Consider the following 15,431-nt stretch of genomic DNA (forward strand, 5'->3'; position numbering starts at 1 on the left):
TTTTAAAATTAAGTTTTTTACTGGATCTTTTGATTTTGATATTTCATTAAATTAGAAATACTTTTTTCTCTTCTTTCAAGATTGGTGTCTTCTGATATCTTTTGTTATAATAATACTTCATTCTCTTATTCAGAAATTTAATATCTAGTCTTATCTGGTTCTGCAGTTCCTGTAGTTATATTATCATAAGTTCTGCTTTTTGAGTTTTTTGTTGTGCAATTCTTGATTTTTTCTGTATTTTCAGTTTCCTGTTATAATTTATGTAGAATAATATCATTCTTATAGTAATATTTCTTGCTTTATTATAAGCCAATTGTATCATGAGCAGTAACATAACTTAATTATTATGTTAATAGTTAACATATTCTTACAGATATTGCTTCAAGATTTGATTTAATTATTTTGTCTGTTTATCTGTCTGTAGATAGTAGGCTGTTGACATTTTCTGTTCAATTTCCAGTTGTACTATTAATGTTGTCCAGAATTTACTTATAAATCTGATGTCTCAATCTGTAATTATCTCTTCTGGCATTCTGTAGTTGGCAAGTATATTTTGTAGTACTATCATTACTGTGTCTGGTGCTGTTATTGCCTTTCTGAATAGTATAAAGTATCTGTATTTTGTTAATCTGTCAGTAATTACTAGTATTAAGTCATACTTCTTTCTTTTCATATTCTTTGAGTTCAGAAGTTTCATGATGAAGTCCATCACTATAAATCTCTATAATTCTCACAGTTGTGATATTAGGTGCAGTTTCTCATATAATCAGTATTTGTTAGCTTTACTTTGTGCACATATCTTACATTCTTTAACATATTGTCAAATATCTGTTTATATTTCTGGCCAATAATAAGTTCTTGTAATCTTCTTCATTATCTTATCAGTTTCAAAATATTCTGCAGTAACTGTATTATGTTCTTGTACCATTACTTGTTTTCTGATCTTTTTAGATATGTATATGTGAGAATCATATGTGTGGATCAGTGTGACAATAAATCTATAGAAGGAATTGTATGTAGAAAAGAGTACATGAGATAAAAGATCTGATATTAGCAGCTATATATGACTTGTAAACAAGATTGCCACTGGCTTCCAACAAGAAATTTATACAGTGGCAGTCTTTTATATGTGCTTGTGAGCACATGACTTAGTGTCTTACAGAAACACATGTACTTCCAATAGCTCACAAGCTGAGAGTCTGAACTCTTACAGATGTTATTCATTCATGTAAGAGATTTACAGGCAAATTCTTACAGATTCTCTTCTCTTGTAAGTCTTAGTCTCTTAAGACAGCTGTTTCATTAAAAATCTTCATGAGTAGAAAAACAAAACCTCTTGAGAAAAATAAAAATTTTCTCATAAGAAAAAGAGTACAGTCTTACTAGAGATGTAATATCAATACAACTCTAATAGTACAACACAACATAACAACACAACAGAGCTCAATAACATAATAATATGTAGAGAGTCTCTATTGTTCTTACTAGCTCTGTATTACTATTAGATAATAAGTACTAGCTTAAGAGAGAGCTTTCTCTTGCTTTCTCTTTCTCTTCTTTTCTTTTCTTTCTTCTCTAGTCTACATTATGATTACTGAGATAAGTGAACTCTTCAAGCACTGCTTCATATAGAAGACAGACTTGCAGAAGATCTCTGATAATTAGAAGAATCAAAAATAACTTTACTTAGATATTCTGTATGCTTGATCTTGTGACCACAAGTTGATGAGTTCACTCTTGATTGCATCTTTACTTCATGTGGTTATAAAGTTTTGTTTTTGTGTAGAGTTTGATTTGCAGGAAGACTAATACTTGCTAGAAGTTTCTGCAGGTTTACAATCTTTCTCTCTTTTCTCTTGTAAGTTATCACTACTCTTCTCTCTTAGAAGAATCCCCATTCTCTTCTTTACAGAAGAAGTTAGGCCTTCAGTAAGTAGTCTTGAGAATTTGAAAAGTGTTTGTGACTGATAGTTCTAGAGTATTATTACTTCTCTCTCTCTTTCTTCTTCATCAGTTGTTACTGCTCTCTCTTCATCAGCTCAAGCTGTAAGTACTTCTCACAAGCTGGTATTGATTTGCATGCTGATGAAGTTAGAATTCTGCTCTGTCTCTCTTCTCTACAGTTGTTGCTGCTCCAGCTCTAGCTAGAAATGTAAGTATTCTTTATTATATTTCAGTTTACAGCTAACCTTCTCTAGATTATTGTTGCTGTTTCCCCTGCTCCAGCAAGGTTTGTGGGTATCATAATTTTGTAGAGTGCCTGAAATTGTTCAGCACCTCTTTTGTAAGACTGAAAATAATGATTTCAGATCATCTTCACTCAAATACTACCAGCTACTACTTTTACTGGTGCTTTGCAGGCCAATCTAGTGATTCTCTCAGGCCTTCCATCTCATACTGGAGCACAAGCTTTGTCTGTCTGTAAAAGAGTATGATGTTGCAAGCTTATTTAAAAACCTATGCTTATTACTGGTTTAAATAATTCAAACCAGTTAGCTGTTCATGCTCAGCTTCACAAGAGTATTCTCATGACTCAAGCTGGAGTCCAGTTATCATCAGGACAGAAGTGCTTCACCTGCAAGAGAGCTTAGCAAAACTATAATAATATAGTCTTTATAGAGTGCATCTCTGCAGGCTTGAATCAAAAATATAATAACTATCTATATTATAAGCACCTTGCTTGCTCTTTCCAGCAGTAAGATTATAGATAGTTGTTACAGATCTTTACAGAAGAAAGCTAGAGACTTTTATATAGTCTTTAGATAGTTCTTTTAAAATTAATTTAATTTGATTTAATTATATTTTTTCTCTCTCTAACTTATTTTCTAGTTCTACTACCTTCATCTATCTCTTTTGTGAATCAGACTTGTCTGAATTTCTACTATGGAATTGTTGGAGTAGCTTTCTCAGTGAACAGACATTACTTACAGAAACTCATGTCTTGTTCTTCTTATTATCATAATCTTTCTAATGTACTCTGTACTACAGCTTGTAATTTTCTCTCTTTAAGTTAATTATCTTACAGATCTAATACTTCTTTTTATTCTTATTCACCTCACAAACTTCATGATAAGATAAGCTATTAATTTCTTTGTGGGTCTTGTGCTTGCAGAGCAGAGATACATGAAAGATATTATGAGTTTGCAGATCTGGAGACAGCTCCAGTCTGTAAACTCACAAGCCTATCTTCTTCACAATTCTACAAGGCTCATGCCTCAACAAATTTAATTTTTTGTTAAACTATATGGTCTTGATATTATAAAGATCAAGCTACATCTTATCTTTCATCTAAAAAGTCTTTACAGTGTGCTTCTGATTATAGTACTTCTTCTGATAGACTTGTTCTTTACAAGTAATTTCTTGACCTTCTTACAGAGTAATCTTATTGCCTCTGCCTGATTCTTTAAATTCTTGCACATATAGTTATACTCATCAGAGTCCAATAGATCTGTTTGTGAATTCAATCTATATATCAGCTGAAAAGATGATTTCTGTATGAAGATCTGTTATAAATTATTGTATGTGAACTCTGCTATTGGCAACCACATCATCCAGTCATCTTAATTATAACTAATATAGCTTTACAGATACTGCTCTAGCACATTATTCAGTCTCTCAGTTTGACCATTAGTTTGCAGGTGGAATGCTGTACTTATTACTCTCACAATCTTCAAGATGTGAGTTAAATCACCCTAAAATTCACTTATAAACAGAGATTCTTGATCTGTTACTATACTTGCAGGTAATTTATGTAATCTCACTATCTCACAAACAAAGAGATAAGCTAATTTCTCTGATATTAGCTTCTTTATTGTAGAGATAAAGTGAGCTATCCTTGTGAGCCGGTGCACTATAATCAAGATACAGTCAAACTGCATCTTCTTAAAATTCAGGCTCACAGGGAGATCTGTAATAACATCTATGCTAACAAATTCTCAAGAGTAATTCAGAATTAGTAAGAGTGATAGTTCTTCTTGAAGTTTTCTGCAAACTCTTCTTGAGTTCTGGCAGATTCCACAGGCTTTACAGCACTTCTTTACCAGTTCTCTTATTCTTAGTCAAAAATATTTGTAAGCTATAAGCTTATACATTCTTGCTGTAGCAAAATGCATTACAAGAGATAGATTATGATGATATCTGATCAGCTCTATTCACAAGATCTCATTCTGAGGGATGTACATGCAATCATTTCTATAGAGAATGCTCTTCTTCTCTTTTCACATTATGAATTTCTTCATGCCCATCTTAATGTCTTTGTGGATCTCAGCTGCATAGTTATCACTTTACAGTAGGTTTGGCAATAATGCTAACAGATTAGAGCTGCTCTTCTTATAAGAATTCTTCTTACAAATCAGATCTTTAATCTTTTGAACCTGTATTGCAATCTTCTTCACTTTGCACATGTCTTTCAAGACAATCTTTACAAGTAGTTTCTTGATTACAATTCAAAGTTTTGTGGAGATAAGTTGTGCATTCTCATCTTCTCCCTCTTCTCTCTAGTTAAGAGAAACTTGAACTGTCAGTTTCAACTTTTCTGTAGTCTCTTGCTTCTTCACAAGCATCACTCTTAGTTGATTTGCAGTCTCATAACCCTTCATGTTATCTAAACCAGTCTTTTTGATATAATTAGGTCTTTATAAGAGTTCATCTGCCAGGTTCTTGGTTTCTTTTATATGGTCAACCATGAATCAAAAGGCTGTTAGTCTTTGTATCCAGCAGATCTGTCTTTACAAGAGGTCTTGAGTAGTCTGAAAATAGCACAAGCTATCATGATCTGTAAGAACTTGAACTGGTGTTCACAAGCCTTTTAACCAGCAGCATTAATATCTAAATAACTCTATAATCACAAGCAGTTCTTGATCATAAATGCTATAGTTTATCTCCACAGATTGCATCTTTCACAAATAAAACCTAACTGGAACCCAAATGCCATTCTTTACCAGCTGTAATAGAATACCATATATTATAAAGCCAGATGCATCTGTTTTCAGTCTGATCTTCCATTCTATATCAAAATAGTGAAGCATAACAGCTTCTGTAAATACTTTTTTTAGATCTATAAAGACTTTACAATCTTTCTCAGTCATGAAAGTGTTAGTCTTTCTTCTTATTTTTCTTCATGTACACCTGCTTAGCTTTGCTTCTCCTCCCTTTAGAAGAGCAGTCAGGCCATGAGCTATCTTAGAGAATCTTGAGATGAAGTGCCTGTAAAAGTTCACAAATTCTAAGAAGACCTGAATCTCTTTCTTACTGGTTGGCTCTGGTCAGTTAAGAATGATGTTCATACAGCTCTTCTTTATAAGAACACTCTCTGGTGTTATAATATATTCAAGATAGTCAATCTCACAAGCATTAAACTTGCACTTCACCAGCTTATAATAAAGATTTGTATTCTTGAATATCTTAAGTATTAATTTCACATGCTTCTTATGGTCTTTCTCACAAGTTAAGTACACAACCACATCATCAAGATAGACCACTGTGAACACATCTAGATATTCACTAAGTGTCTTTACAATATATGATTGGAAGGCTGCTAGTGTATTCACAAGTTCAAAAGACACTATCAAGTACTTAAATAGTCTCTGTAGAGTTCAAAATGCAGTCTTCCACTCATTCTCTTCACAAATTCTTAATCTATAGTAGGCATTCTTGACATCTAACTAAGTGAATATTACAGCTCCCACAAGCTTATACAACATATCTTCAATTAGTGGTAGAGAATATCTATTCTTGATCATTTTTGAATTCAGATCACAATAGTTTATACACATTCTTAGTTCACCATTTTTCTTGAATACAAACAGAATGAGTGCTTCTACAAATGACTTGAAAGAGCAGATAAATCTATAAATTAGTATACTGCTCAGATATTTATAAAGAGTTTCTTATTCAGCTTGCAAAAGTCTGTATGTTCTTTCAAATTCTGGCTGCTTTTCTGGCTCAAGATCTATAGTCAAATCATCTTTACAGTATTGTGGCAGCTCTCAAGCTCTCTTATTACTAAACACTTTCACAAGTTTACAGTAGGCTTCCAGTATCTGAAGATCTAGATCTGCTGTCACCACCTGTTCTGATTTACAGAGAGTTATTACATAAATGAGCTTCCCTCTCTTTACTAGCTCTGAGAGATTAACTGGTTTAATCTTCACAAGCAGATTACAACATACAGTTTGGAACTCTAGTCTTAGTTCTCTGAAACATATCTTGAGATTGTGTTGCTGCAGTCAGCTCAAATTTATTAGCATCTTATCTTTTATATTTACAACTATTACTTGTTTATGGAATAACTGCCAGTTTTTCTGAGAGTTACAGACTTTAAAGAATATATTTGCAATCTCTTCTGCAAGAGAAATATTCTTATAATCTATAGCAGTTTCAATCTCTATAGATATCTTGTACACCTCTAGTGCTAGCTTCATAGCTAATTGTGAACTAATTACTAGAAATTGACAATTAGAGTCTATTAGTGCTGACCAGATAATACTTCTATCAGTTGGGCTTTACATATCTAGAACAATGAGAGAGAGAGCAAAAAAACTTTTCTTGAACAACTTTATTATATTAATTCTATCTACTTACAGCCCTTTAATTTTTTATTTACTACTCTTCTTCTTGAGACAGTCTTTTGCAAGATGTTTTTTTTGATTACACTCAAAGCACTTTTCTTCTTTTCTTAAAACTATATAATTCTTGATAAGATCTTTTCTCATCTTCTGAGCAGATCTCTAAAGTTGACTTCATCTATTTGCAGTCTTGAGTCATCAGTCTTTATATCTTTACAAGCACTTCTAATTGAATTAATAGATTTTGTATGCAAGACATTCTTTTCAAGAGCTGCTATCATACTTGATCAGAGTCAGATAGTCAGTGCTACTATCTTATTAATATCATCTGATATTTCCAGCTGTTTATCCAGTTTAGCTTGCATGGGCTCATTCAAGTTCTCTATATATAGATTTTTCTTTATTTTTTTAAAGCTTTCAAATTCTTCACTAATTTCTGTTGCAAGCTCTAGAAATTATTAATAGTAAGCTTGGTCAATTTCATTCAAGCTCTTGCAAAGATTAAAGATTACTTATCAAGAGTTTCACATATAGTTTGCTGGATCTCCTAGTCTTATATATAGAAATTTCTTGAGATTATTCCAGTTATTCTTTAATGAGTTATTTTTACAGTAAATCTTTCAGAGACCTTTTTCAATGTAATCAAGTTCTGTAAGAATATATACAAAAGTTTCCTCATCATTTAATTTGCTTGTATTATGAGTGAATTCAATACTGGAGATAAACCACCAATATTTTGTATAGAAGTCAGTCTGATAGAGCTTTGTGTATTATAATGGTCTCAAGACTGACAGACAATTCACAGGTGTTGAGTTGAAGATAATCATATCAAGAGATTCACTTCACAAGTGCTTTTGAATGCTCTGGAGAGTATTTAACTTTTCTTGCTATTTCATCATTCTCTTTAGTAGTTTGGTTTTCTTGCAAAGTTATTGGATTTTATCTCTTGATGCTAAGATAGACTCTCTCTCTGAGGTCACAATACTAGTTTTAGTTTCATTCATAGTTGAGAGAGCTGAGATAGTTTCAAGATTTATCATCTTCTTGTGAACTTGGGTTTGTTCTTCAGATAGATTTTCTGCTGGTGTCTCAGGTTCACAAGCTTCAGGAGATTGGCTTCTTCATGTTGATACCATTATCAGGCATTATTAAAGAAGAGTGGCAAAATGTGAGAATCATACATGTGGATCAGCATGACAATAAATCTATAGAAGGAATTGTACATAGAAAAAAGTACATGAGGTAAAAGATCTAATATTAGCAGCTATATACAACTTGTAGACAAGATTGCTACTGGCTTCTAACAAGAGGTTCATGCAGTGGCAGCCTTTTATGTGTGCTCACAAGCATATGACTTAGTGTCTTGTGAAGACACATGTACTCCCAACAGCTTGCAAGCTGAAATCCTGGGCTCTTGTGGGTGTTATTCATTCATGTAAGAGGTTTGCAGGTGAATCCTTACAGTATATCAGTCTATAATATAGTATCATTCCATCTTCTTTCTTGAAGTTTCCATTTTCTCTGTTAATCTTTCTTATATATTTATCTTTCTTTATTGCTTTTTTGATTTTTTCTTCAATATCCAATTCTTCTGTAATGATTCTTGTCACTTCCAACATCTGTTAATTCAGAATCATATTCTTTATTTCTTTCAATTCTTTAAAGAGTGTTCTTGAATCCTGTTCTTTTTTCATCAGATCTGGTCTTTGACTTAGTGCATCTACTCAGACATTTTCTGTATCTTTACAGTGTTTTATAATCCTGAAGTTATAGTGTACCAGTATGTCTGTATACTATCTCACTTGTCTTCTTGTAAGCTCTTTTGTCATCATAAAGTATTACAGATTGTTGTAGTCTGAGATAATTTCTGTCTGATATTAATTTTCTTGCAGTTTGATCTTCTATTTCTTCAGTAATACTACTATTACTAGTAGTTTCTTGTCATGAATATTATAGTTTTGTTCAGCTGGTGTCATCATTCTTGTGTAGCATGTGACTAATCTCAGTCTTTCTTGTTTGTCTGGTTGTTATAATCTTTCTGCTATTATATAATTCAATGCATCCATGTCAATCACACATTTTTTTATCAGATTATAGTGCCTTCTCATTTCTTCTTTCTGAATTTGTCTTTTATCACTTCAAATACTTGTTACTATAGCACTCTATTGTTTACTTGAATAGTTTGTCTTTCTTAAATAGCTGTATGAGTGGTCTCACTTCCTTCAAAAATTCATGTATGAATTATCAGTAGTAGTTCACTAGTTCATGAAACATTTGCACTTCTTTAACTTTCTTCAGTATTGGTCACTATAGTATCTCATCAATTTTTCCTGCTTCCATCTGTATTTCTTTTATTAATACAATATGTTCAAGATATCTGATTTCTTTCTTATAAAAGTCATACTTTTTTAGTTTTGCTGGTAGATTATACTTCTGTAGTTTTTCTAGTACTTTCTTGACTTTCACAATGTGATTCTTTCAGTCTCTCTTGATGTATATAATCACATCATCAAGATATTTTATTTCAGAATCTTTCTTTCATTTGTCACCTTCTTTGATTTATATCTGATGGTAGGCATCTTTAATGTCAATTAAAGTAAATTATGTTACTTCTCTCAATCTGTCTGGCACTTCCTCAATCAGTAGTATCAGATAACAGTTTTTAATTGTAATGCTGTTCAACTGTCTGTAATTCACATACAATTATAAAGTTCCATCTTTCTTTAATGCAAACAGTATTGAGTATCTTGCTGGTAATATCAACTCTCTTATATAATCTTTCTGAAGATTATTCTTAATATATTTCTTCACTTCAGCTGATTCTTTTTCATTCAACCTGTATATTAGCAGTTTTGTTGGTTGTTTTTCTTCTTGTAGCTTTATCTCATGATTTCAGGGCTCATGCTTTGGTAAGCTGTTGCTCTGATTTCTTTTCCTGAATACATTAATGTATTTTGAAAATTCTTTTAATAGAGTCTTTTTAATTTTTTCATTTTGGTCATTCTTTTGTACTTACAGCTACACTAAGTCATTAAAGTTCTTTATAGTTTGATCTGCTTTTTCATTATAGATCAGGTTTTTATGAGTCTCTTCAGTATTAATCAATTATTCTTTACATGGTATCTTCTGATTAATCTGACTTATTACAGCCAGTATTTCATCTAAGTCATTTCTGAGTGTAGATCTCTAATTATGACTTTCTAGTTCAAGAAAGCATCTATAGTTTGTCAGTCTAATCTTTTCTTCTCACCAGTTAATTTCTAGGTTGTGTCATTTCAACCAAGAGTATCTCAAGACTATATTATAGTTCTTTAGATTCATCACTTCAAAACACACTTTCTTATGATGTTGTTCTATTTTCATTCTAATAAGATATGTTTCTTCTTCAACTCTATTCAGAGTTTCTTCTCCCAGTTCCAATAACTAGTAGAGATATTTCTTTATTCACTTCACAATGCCAGCTCATTCAGTAAATCTTCTGTTAATAAATAGTCCAGTCACTTCTGAGTTTACTAAGATCATTGCATGCCTTGATTCAAGCAAGATTACTGTAACTCTGAGATGACAGATTTATTTATTAATGACTAACAGTTTTACTTGCCTATTCATGCTGCTTACAAACTCTCATTTATGACAGCCTGCTCATTTCTCAAATTAACAAGAGTTATCTTGAGTGCCTGATTATATATGATGCAATTTTTCTTGTTGGTACACCAGATTTTGTGTATTCTTTATATATACTTATTGTCTCTGCATTCTGTACAGATTTTACATTCTTCTAAATCATGCAGAGATCTTGCTATTTTTCAAAATCTCTTGTTTTTGTGAAATTTACATTGATATTCATACTTGAATTTATTATAGCAAGAGTAATCTGATTCTTCCATCTCTTTTTATTTTTCACTCCAGTGCTGCTCACATGTTGTTAGTGAAGATTGATTTAGAGAAAATTACTATTATTAGTAACTGGAAGATTCTCACTACAGTTCAAGAGATTTAATTCTTCTTGAGCTTTTGCAATTTCTACTGAAGATTTATGTAGTCATACAGTTTAATCTCTAAGCTGCTTCACCAGCTGATCTGAAAGAATTCATTATTTAAATGAACAGAACAGTGCAAACAGGCCTTTAATTAGCTAAAGAACACACTAGCTAAGACTTCAGTTCTTTGATATTATAATCTAACTCTTGAAACAAGAGTGGAGACAGATGTATCTGACAGTATAATTAATTAGTAAAGTTCTCTCTTAGAAGTTTGAAAATAGTTAATAGTACTCAGTTATCTTCTATTCAGTATCAATAAGCAGAGCAGAACAGAACTACAAGATTTATAACAAGAAGATATTAGCTATAGTATATACTCTATCAGAATAATATGCTGAACTAGAACAATTATGACAGAAGAAGAGATTCAAGATCTTTACTGATTATAGAGCATTAAAGTACTTTATAACAAAAAAGAAGCTGAATGTCTGACAGGCTTGTTAAACTAAATTTCTATTCTGATTCTACTTTGTCATTCAATATTGGCCTGGAAAGTAGAATACTCTTGCTAATACATTAAGCTACTTTAAAATTCAGAGATATCTGAAGAATTTTCACCTGCAGCTATTACTAAAGCCTGAGTGCATTAACTTCAGAATTCAAAAAGAATAACTGAAGAAAGTTGACATGGTTATTCTGAAAGAAGAGAATATAGTGCTGATAGATCAGATTCTGACTGCAAATTGCACAGCCAAATTATTAAAGAAATAGCAAGACCAGATAAAGAAGAACAGTAAATAAAGTATAAAGAATGAACTACTGTACTTTAAAAGCTGTCTTGTCATTTTAACAAAAGAGAACTTTAGTCTGAGAATCTGGTTACTTAAAGAGATTCACAATCAACTCTTTATTGCACACCCAGAGAAGAAAAAGACTATAGAGCTAATTAGTAAAAGATTTTATTAACTTAATTACTAGATAACTATCTAATCTGCTAGAGAAGTAAAACACTCTGAAATAAGACTTCTGAACTATTGAAGCTACTGCCAATCTCTAAAAGACTTTAGCAGCACATCTTTATGAATTTTATAAAGACTTCTATAACAAAGCAGAGTTGTAATACTATTCTAGTTATTGTCTGCTGACTAAGCAAGAAACTAATATTATTGCTAACAATCTGCAAGATAAATGCTGTAGAACTTGTCAAGCTGTTTCTGAAAGAGTACTACTGGTATTATATAGTTCTGAATATCATTATTTCAGACTGAGAGTCTTAGCTTATTTTGAAGTTCTGAAAGAAGATTATAAAGATTCTGGATGTTAAGCTGAAGCTCTTCACAGCTCATTATACTTAAACAGATAGGCAGACTAAAATCACAAATTAATATCTAGCCACATGTCTGAGGCTATATGTTAGCCACTACTAGAATAACTGAAATGATCTTCTATCTATAATAGACTGCCTGGCATGGGTGGCTCAATGGCAACAGCACCACCTGGCTCAGACTGCCCTCTCCCAGGGGCGGGGGTTCAAGTCCCTCTACAGGCGCTACTAATGCTTTTTTGCCTGCCAAAGAAGGCAATAAAATTCACATAGTTTCAGCTCTATTCTCAACTAAAAGCCAGGGGCCCCTAGAGGCCACCTTTAACTGGGGAATAGCTTTGAAAACCACCTGACTGGTTGAAACCCTTGCTACCCCACTGTGTGCAAGGTGGGGGGGGGTGCTTGGCCACTAGCTGTGTGCTTGGTTAGTGGCTGGCAGGAGGAACTAGCTAGACAGGGCACTCTGAACCTATCTTGGCCCTCCAGAGCTGTGTGTGTAGGTCCTAGGCCCCTGCTTAGTGATAATATTAGGGCTAAGTCTTAGATACAGCATGGAGAATAGGCTATAGGATAGGTGGTTAGTTCCAGGGGGTGACTGGGCCCCCTGGGGCAAGACTGCAATAGCCAATTGGTAGGCTGGGATGCTGAGATTGGTAGCTAGAAGCCTAGAGCTTGGGGGGTTCCAGGTGGGCAGCGGCCCCTAGCTAGGGAAGCAGAACCTGCTAGGAGGCCTGACAGGATAGATGTAGCAGTTGGTTGCTATAGGCATTGTATATAGCAGCTTAAGGTGCAAAGCCTTCAATAGAAGAGTTCTATCTCTCAGTCTCAATCAAGATCAATATCAGATATCTGGGTGTTTTCTGATAGTCAAGCTGCTATTCAGAGACTCATAAATCAAGATCTTAATTCTGGCTTATATTATCTTCAATCTATAAGAAAAACTGCTAAGTCTATTAAAAATCAGCAAATTAATCTACATCTTCATTGGGTTCCTGCACATGTAAATATACATGGAAATGAAGAAGCTGATCTAGCAGCAAAGAAAGCTACAGAATTAAATCAAGTTTGTTCTGAAAGATATATATTTCTTACTTATATAAAAAGATAAATAAAAGAACAAGCAATAATAGAGTGATTTGAAGATCTTTTTAATAGAGAAAGTTTTACAAATCACTACTTTTAATTTAAAATAAAATCCAGATGGAAAGTATCTACTCTTTCTATATCTAAGAAAATATGATCAACTATTTGCCAATTAAAGCTTCATCATGAATATTTCAGATCTTATCTAATAAGATTATCTGACTACTCTTTTAATTTATGCTCTTTCTGTAATTATGTTGAAAATTCAAAGCATCTACTATTAGACTGCTCAGCTTATTATACTGAAAGAAGAAAAATTTAACAAGAACTTGATATTTCTTAACTATCTTTAAATTTTATTTTTGAAACTGAATTAGGCTTAAAATGGCTAGTTTTATTTCTGAAATGTACTGGAATAGCTACTAGACAGTAGTTTTTCTAAATATACTAATTTTATTTTTTTTGATTTGTATCACATTGCTATAAGAATTATTATTTTCCTTTAAAATTAATATTATGTCCTATCTGCTATTTAACTTTTGTGGAGAAAGAATATCTCATATTGCCTTGAAATACTTTGAATTTTTTCCTTTATTCAGTTTCTACAATGTATACTAAGTAAATTCTAACAGAGAAGCTGTTAGGTAGTCTTCATAATCACTGACGGCATAAGACTATAATGAATAATAATAATAATAATAATATCTATAATAGATCATGTGGCAGGCCTAGGCTAGTACCAGAAATACATTAAATGGTGAATTCTGCCAAATTAGTATGAATTAATTTGTATCTTTGATTATAGATTTATTTCTTCTCTTGTACATTCTCTCAAGTATTTATATCTCTAAGATATAAAGCTGCTAAAGTCTCTGCAGCTTCTAATTTACTAGCTAAGCAATCTCTTTCTAAATTCTGCTGTTTTGAGATCTTTCTCTTTAAACACTGATCTTTATACTTTCTAAAACTCTTATAATCACTCTCTCTATACTTATTCTCTTATTTAAGGCATATAATCTCTTGAATATGATGTGGAATTCACTCAATCTACGGTTGAATCTTCTCTTGCAAAAGCTTATTCAAGACTTGCAGCCAAACTTTCTTTGCAGTCTTGATTTTGTGTGGAGCTCCACAAGAAGTTATACATCTTTTCATCTACATTCAAGCAAACTTCTGATAATATTCTTCTAGTTATCTAGAGTCTAATTCTTATAAGCAATAGCAAATTTCAGCCTTTTCTCTCTTATAGACTTAGTTAGACCAGGTTTCCAAGTAGGTTTAATATTAATAAAGCCATAATACTACAGAATTCACCAAATACTTGAGTGCAATATATCAGATTCAAAGACAAGAATATCAGTAGGTTTCACTTCACCAGCTCTATCTTTGTGAATCAAATTCAATATCTCAGATTCTTTACTGAAATCTATCTCTTTAGAACATTCTGATTACTTTGCATCTTCAATAAATGAAATATCAATTTGCTGATTCTTTTGAGACTTATAGTTACAATCTTTAGCTTGTTTTTCAATTATATAGAAAGTTCTAGCAGAAATTTCTAGAGCAGTACTCTGTACAGAGGTGTGGAACAAAAGTTCCCGGAAGCTCTATTTTGTTTCAACATATTGCAGTTACATGCTGCCCCACCAAAATTTGGTAAGGTAGCAGGTATCTTCTATTATTCAATAAATAGTCTGGCTTCTACTTTTCATTCAAATCTCTTCAAATTCAAATATTAAATCTGCCCACCATGTCTTTCAGAGAAATCTCTCTTCATAATAAGCTTGTTACACAAATTCAAGCTCTTGCTTTAATCTCTTATAGAATTTCTATCTTAGATATTTCTCATACTCTTCAGATTTCTCTTTCTACTCTCTATAATATTCAAAAGCAAGTAAAAGATCATGACTTTGATCTCAAGAATAACTCTTAAATTTCTCTCAGTTATGTGAAAGATACTTTTAGATCAGGCCAGTCAAAGAAAATAAGTATTAAAAAAGCTGAAATTATTATCTCTGTAACTAAGAGCTACTCAGAAAAAAAGAAATCTACTAAGATTCTGATATTTAAAGCTAGTATATCTCATTCAAATATTTTGCAAATTCTTAAGAACTATGACTTTATTATTATCAAACTAACTTGAAAATCAGATCTAATGAAATCTACAAGAAAAAAAAAACTTAGATTCTGTCTTGCCTATAAGAACTAGACTTTAGAGAACTGAAAAATATTATCTGAACTGATAAAACTTTTGTAATTCTTGAGTAAAGAAGAGAAGCAGTTTATATATAAAGAAAATTCTCAGAAGCTTATAATTTTATCTGTATATATCAGTAATAAAAGAAGTTCTCAGATTTCATGTTTTGAAGCTGCTTTATATACAAGAAGAAAAGACTCTGTTATATTTGAAAATTAGAGACTGCAGCAGTTAAATATTAAGTGAAAAAGAAATTAAATATCTTGAATATTAATTAT

At 32.1% G+C, this 15,431-nt stretch overlaps 1 pseudogene across 1 annotated transcript; it reads left to right on the forward strand.

The window, feature by feature from the left end:
• Window positions 1-12,015: 12,015 nt before the first annotated feature.
• CIMG_15082 lies at window positions 12,016-12,098 on the forward strand (annotated as a pseudogene). Its single transcript has one exon. The product of its transcript is annotated as a tRNA-OTHER (tRNA).
• Window positions 12,099-15,431: the final 3,333 nt, after the last annotated feature.

This window comes from Coccidioides immitis, assembly GCF_000149335.2.
Source record: "Coccidioides immitis RS genomic scaffold supercont3.4, whole genome shotgun sequence".
Taxonomy (NCBI): domain Eukaryota; kingdom Fungi; phylum Ascomycota; class Eurotiomycetes; order Onygenales; family Onygenaceae; genus Coccidioides; species Coccidioides immitis.